The following is a 7,219-nucleotide window of genomic DNA, read 5'->3' as shown; positions in this document are numbered from 1 at the left end:
AGTCTTGATGAGTTCAAAGCAAATACACAGTGGCGCCTTGGTTTGCACACAGTTTCTTCCATTACTCCGGAAGAGATGGTCATGCTAATGTTTGTGTGTGAGAACTGGCCACAGTCGTGTTCATCACACATTGCAGAGTTCTGAAACAAGAAAATTTTCCAATAAAAAAAAATTGAAAACACAAGAAAGTGATGTTAACACTACGCCAAATAATTTTGCTAAAAGCAATTCACCAATGCATATACTAATTAAGTGAACAAATATCCAGCAAAAAAAAATCCCAGAAGACAATCAAAAAGAGGCAGCTAGGATGATAGAGCCCAGTGCGTGGTGCAAGGGTCACACCAGACAGTGGCGTAGGTCCTTTCTTCCCGGCGTCTGACTCCAGCACCTCCTGTGGTCCCCTTCAGCTCCCTCAAGTCAAGCTCTCAGAGGCTGTGATCACAGTCCATAGCATGGTCTTCTCGGCCCCCACTGCTGAGGTAAAGGGAACTCCAGCCAAGCCTGCATCCCAGAAGGAGCTAAAAGTGCCCAACCTGTGAGAGAAGAGTGTGGAGGACGTGGTGTTGCATGCCTGTAATCTGTAGTCTCAGCTTTTGGGGAGGCTGAAACAGGAGAATCACTACGAGACCGAGTTGCATAGTGTGGCCCTGTACCAAATACACAAAATTAAGAAGAAAAAGTTTCATTATGGGAGACAAGAGGGAAAAGAAGTAAAGAGGCTGACAATGCAAGTGAATTCCTTACAAAAACAATTTATGATTGCACAAGGAAAATGACAGAAACTTCATGCATTTGAAAGAATATATTTTTTCTAAGAAAAAAAGAGAAGAGATGAACTAAGAAATTTACACAAATGCTTTAAAATGGATCTGGCACAGTGTCTTCACTAAAGAGGGATGTGGGTCAGTTCAGTGTCTTTGCATTTAAAAAAAGAAGTATACAATGTAAAAATGAAGAAGAAATGTTGAAAAAATTTGAAATGTCATGTTAAAAAGTATATACGGGGCAGGGGATATAGCTCAATGACATAAGTGCCTGCACAGAAAGTGCAAGGCCCTGAGTTCAATCCCTGAAAAGGATACAGGATTTAAAAAAAAAAAAGAGTACTTGTGAAGTTCTTGATTTGGAGAGATCCAAAGTAAATAGTGAACTGGTGAAGAAGATCTTGAATTTTTTTAATGCCTCCAGAACCATCAGGTAAACGATTGTCAAAATCTAACAAAACATCTAACAAAGACAGCAAAAAGAAATGGAACAGTTCTGCAATGGCAAGATAGGCAAAGTGAAACAAATGCCTTGAAATTCTGTCAGGTAAATTTAGTAATGATGAAGATGAAGTGAAAAACAAGGAAGAGTCTTCAGATGAAGATAAACAAAGTGAAGAGGAGCAGTCACCAAAAAAAGACATCTAAAAAAGAAAAACCTAAAGAGAAAGCTACTTCTAAAAGAAAAATTCTATAAAAAGTGCTAATGTTATGAAAGCTGATAACACTACAACAAAGAAGAATCAGAACAGTTCCTACAAAGAAAGTGAATGTGAGTGTAGTGCAGATGATGAATCTTTAATGAAAAACTGAAGAAACCACTTACAGATGAAGAGTCAAAGGAAAAAGTAAAGAAAATATTGGCCAATGCTAATTTGGAGAAAGTCACAATGAATCAAATTTGCAAAGAGGTGTATGAAAATTATTCTGCTTAAGATTTAACTGACATAAAAGATTTCATAAAAAACAATTGTAAAAGAGCTGATTTATTGAGATAGAAGACAAAGATGATTTGTTCGTGTAGATCGGAAGATCTGATGTATACTTTATGCCAGCAAGGAGAATTTATTAAGCTTGAGTTTGTCATTTTAAACTGTATTTCTTAACTATACCTAGGAGGCTTGGAAGTTCTCTCCTTCCCTCTTCTTCCTGGGAATGTTGCCCAGTGGAGGCCAGGCTCAGTAGCAGCTGAATCCAATATACAGTTTTCCAGGTGTCCATATTTACAATTAGCTCCATAGCACAATTCTCAATGCACAGGCTCAAGTAGTATTCAATCAAAGCTTGCTGCTGGGAAATCTAAAGTTAGTTCAATATTGCCTGCCCTCTGTGCACAGGGAGGATCTTCAAGGTCCCTTTTAACTTACTGAGTTTCAAACCCAGGGCTGCTCTTTCAATTTCCAAGGGGTATCAGTTCTACTCCCTTCCTTTACTTCCTTCAAGCTTAAGAGTAATAGCTACTCCCTACAGTTGCTGTTTTTAGGTTTTCTGGTTTGGGTTACATATTTGACAACTTTATGCCTAGGTAACAGCTCTTTATGTTAAATTATTTTTGTTTAACTGCTAGATTTTTTTATCTCATTGGAATTCTGAATGATAGTGTGTATTATTATTGAATTACATGATTTCAACATTCCCATCAGATTTGGAAATTTTCTAACATTTAAATAAATGTACTTAGGTAAATCACAAGTATTGTATGAATGCAAAATTAGTACTTGACTACTAATAATAAATGTTCAAACACTCAGCACTATGAAAACAATAAAAATAAGCTGCATTTCTATGCTATTTTTACTTTAAAATGTTGTATAGAAGTAATTGTTGGGGCTGGAGAGATAGCTCAGTGGAATAAGTCCTTCCCTGTCAAGCACAAGGACCGGAGTTCAATCCCTGGTTCTGCAAAAAAAAAAAAAAAAAGAAGTAATTGTTACTTGCTTCTGGAGCTGCATTTTATACATTTTGAATTTCTTTATGTAAGGACATAGATTCCTGAATTATGGGGTTTAGTGCCCTTAATATTAGCTTGCTTAGATATACTATTAATCAAGTAGAATAAAAAATATAAGTGGCATATTCCATGCAGAAACTATTACAATATTTAGTATATGAAATATTTTGAATACAAATCTCTTCTATAAGTGAACTCGGTAGTATTGCCTTCATCATATCTAATCACACAAGCTGTCTGGACAACGAAATCAGAACTTCGTTTGCCTGTGTATATATGCCAAAATGACAACATGACAGAAGTGTCCAGCATTATTTTTGTAATTTTAGAAATTTTATTGTATATAAAGTTTTTATTTCTTTTATGCATATCAGTTTTTAAACTCATGGAGGTAGGTAATTTACACTTGTGAACTATGAAGCATTAGGGTTAGCCAGACAGTGTGATGGAACAGTGGAAGTTGGAATTCAGTGATGCTGCAGAAACTGTATAGTTCTGTTTTGCCTTGAAGGTATCATCAATTTGTATTTTAGTGTCAACTACAAAATCATATATAATGTTTCATATTAAGGACAGACCAAAATCAACACATGAAAGCTTAAAAAACAGTGGGAAAGTTAAGGTTAAATGTTTGCCCTACATTAAGTAAAATTTTTATTAACTACATTTTTTTTTCTTTTTGCCATACCAGAGATAGAACTCAGGACATAGTACTTTCCAGGCAGGTGCTTAAGCCACTGAGCTATATCCTCAGTCCTTAGTTACTGCTTTTGACCATGTAAAATCCTAATACTTACAGGAAAGCTGGACACCTTCAAAGTTATGACAAAGTACTAGGTATAATAGCAGAAATGAATGTTTAAGCAATAGCAGATATCTCTGACAAAATATTTCTCAAGAGAGGTAATATACTGTACTTACTTTTAGCATTAAAAAAGTTTAATGTGTTTGTTGGGTTTTTACATTTTGGCCAATCAGGATTCCACATGATCAATATATGGACCGTTCCTGAATTTAAAGGACTGATGTGCCTTTTAAATTGATTGTCTTAATTAGTTAACTAAATTACCTTGCTCTGAATTTCAGAATGAAGCATACTGCTTAAAGACAGAATTAGGTATTTGAGGTGACAGAATTAGGTAGTTGAGGTACCAATTGAGTGTCTTAAAATCTTTGCATCACAGAACAGAAATATGTAAGAATGATATATGTTGAATGTTTACAGGCTTTTTCACAGATATGACTTATTTCTTGACAAAGTTAGGGCACTAGGGAAAAGTATACTGAATACAAATGAATGGAATACACAACTGTGACCTAAAATTTGGTCTTTGATTTTAAGTATTTAATTTGTTCCTGTAAATCTTGTCAGAAAAAAAGGTGAAAAAATGATGCAGCTACAGAGAACAAAAACTATATATGACATTAAGACAATTAGAATCACAAAAGACTTATCAGCACAAACTCTGAAGGTCAAAAAACGAAGTATTTCGAGCTGGAAGAGCAAATAATTTCCAAAACAAATTAACTTACTCAGCAAAGGTATCCTTCAAACTATATTTTCATAAGTAAGATTCACTCAGGGGCTGGGGAGATAGCTCAGCAGTCTAAGCACCTGCCTTGTTAGTGTAAGGACCCAGGTTTGATCCTTAGTATCATATGTCTTGCTAGCCACACTGTGCCAGTCACTGAAACTGGGTGTGGTGGTGCATGCTTGTTATCCCAATGCTGGAGAGGCTGAGGCAGGAGGATCACTATGAGTCCAAGTAGGGTAGCCAGTTCCTGTGCCAATACATCTTTTAAAAAAAGACTGACTCAGAATACAGATGAGATCAAAATCAGTTCTAGAAAAAAGACTTAAGAATATTCTAAAGGGAAACATAGAATTGGACATACCTGAGAATACAGAGGAAAATAGTGAAATCAATTAATAAACGACAGTAACAAAATATCAGAAAAGTAAATCAAATGATTTAAAAACAGATAAAGAAGACAAAGATAGTATATAATCAACACATCTCAAAAATATGTCTCAATGTGAAGAGGGTCAACTATAAAGTCAAAACACAGACTCATTCAATCCATCCAACAATCTATTGCACTCAAGAAATTAATCTAATTCCAAAAGATACTCACAGTTTAAAAATTAAAGGATACAAGAAGTATGTTCCATGCTCCAAAACCCTATACAATAAGAAAAAGTAGTAATTTAAATATTAGATATGGTAAAGTTCAAGCTAAAATTATTAGAAGAGACAATGGAGGTCACTACATACTACTTAAAGGAACAGTTCAAAATGAACAGATAACATGGATAAACAAATAAGCACTAAATACTACAGTGCTTATCTTCATAAAATTATGACTGCTGAAATTAAAAAGTCTAATATACATTAGCACAATCACAGTATGGGATTTTAACAAACCACTTTTACAGAAACAGACTAACTAAACCAAAAGCCAATAAAGAAAGCACTGAGCTGAACCACACCCTTGAACATATGCGTTTAAAACATATAGTCAGAGTATCCCATCCCTCTATCTTAAAGCATATATTATTTTCAGCATTACATGGCACTTTTTCCAGAATACGCCATAAAAATCCAGTTTGAGTAAATGAATAATCAAATTTGGTAACATAAGAAGATATAAAGTCAGCAGTCAAAACTCAGTAACATTCCTGTACATGAATATTGAATTTACCATGAAAGAAATGAAGTAAACAGTGTCTTTCACTATTCCTTAAAGAAAAATTAAACCCTTAGGAATCAATATAATGAAGAAAGTGGAACATCTTTGCATTGAAAAATTACAGTGTTCTGAAAAAGGAGATTCAATAGGATATCAGAAAATGGACAGACATATCATGTAATTAGATAGATCAAATATAGTAAAAATGGACTTCCAAACTGCTTTACAAGCTGAATGCAATATCAATCAGAATACCAATTGCATTCCTCATAGTACTAGAGAAAGCAATCCAAAAATTCATATGGAAACAGAATAAACGAAGAGTACCAAAACATTTCTGGGCAGAAGGGCAAAACAAGGAGCATCACAATTCTCAATGTGAAGTTATACAACAAAACTACAGTGATTAAAAATAGCATAGTATTGGAAAAATACAATAACAACAAAAAAAAAACAATGACAAACCAGACTTTTGGTTCTGTGGAACATAACAGAAGGTTTAGAAATAAATCAAAACACTCAACTACTTTATCTTTGGATAAAGGACCAAAGGCCTTCAGGTATAAGAAAGACAGTTTCTTTAAAAATGATGATTGGAAAACTGGCTTTCCATATGCCGACAATTAAATATAGACATACATCTCTCACCATACACTACTTTAAAATGGATCAAAGATCTTGTTATGGTTTGTGTCTAGTTGTCCCTCCCCCCATGCAGTCATGGGGCGGAGACATCTAGAGTTTGAAGTTAACTCATGATCCACTGGGATTATGGGTTTTAGTACTGCTGGGATTATGTGTGTGAGTGCTACATCCACCTGAGGCAGGTAGCCTGAATGTAGCATAAGAGAGACAGAGAGACAGTCTTCCTCTTTGTCATTGTTGCTGCTACTTCTCCATTTTGCTCTCTTGCTCTTACCTGCCGCCAGGAAAGGTTGCTGTCTGCCATGCACTGCTCTGCCTTGGAGCCAGCTGAATATGGACTGGAACCTCCAGTAACTATGAGCTAAATAAACCTTTCCTTCCTTCCTTTTGGGTGTCAGGTAATTGTCCCAGCAACAAGAGAAGAGTAACTGAGACAGATTTCAACATGAAAGCAGAAATATATAATGTTCTGGAAAAGGGAATAGTTCATTGTCTTGACGACGTAAATTTAGGGTATGACATTAAGGAAACTTCATTTGCACAGGAGCTACTACAAACAATGAATAAATATGATTATCTCAAATTAAAAGCTCTTTTTCAATCAAAGTAAATCACCAAATGTAGTAAGACAACCCACATATTGGCAAAAGTATCTGCCAGTTATTCCTCAGACAGAGAATTGGTATCTAAAATATAAAAAGTAATAAAAAATTTGAACTCTCCAAATTTAAAGACCCAAGCAAAAACAGAGTGACTGAATAGAATATACAGTTTTTAGGTAGAAAAGTACAAATAGAACATAAATATACAAAAAATGCTTCAACATCACTGATCATTTGAGGAATGCAAATTAAAACAATAGAGATTCCATATCACACCAAAAAGAAGGGCAGTTATCAAGTTATCATCCAATGACAAATGCTGGTAAAGCAGTGAGCTCAAAGGAAGCCTTTTTCATTGTTACAGGGAGTGAAAATTGTTATAACAAAATTACAAATCAGTATGGAGATTCCTCAGGAAACTAAAACTAAAGGTTGCATTTGACCTAGCTTTTCTCTTTCTCAGTATCTTTCATAAAGAGTTAAACTTATCATATCACAATGATAGATGCAAATTTGTAGCAGCAAAATTTATAAGAAGCAAATCTTTGAAACAAACCTTATCC

The 7,219-nt window shown here is 34.8% G+C and overlaps 1 pseudogene; it reads left to right on the top strand.

The window, feature by feature from the left end:
• Positions 1-455: 455 nt before the first annotated feature.
• On the top strand, positions 456-1,765 carry LOC101568527 (annotated as a pseudogene).
• The last annotated feature ends 5,454 nt before the right edge of the window (positions 1,766-7,219 follow it).

The sequence above is a fragment of the Octodon degus genome, unplaced genomic scaffold, assembly GCF_000260255.1.
Source record: "Octodon degus isolate 3935 unplaced genomic scaffold, OctDeg1.0 scaffold00201, whole genome shotgun sequence".
In the NCBI taxonomy this organism is placed as follows: Eukaryota; Metazoa; Chordata; class Mammalia; order Rodentia; family Octodontidae; genus Octodon; species Octodon degus.
The sequence above is the reverse complement of the archived record's forward strand: the minus strand, read 5'-3'. Positions and strand labels throughout refer to the sequence as shown.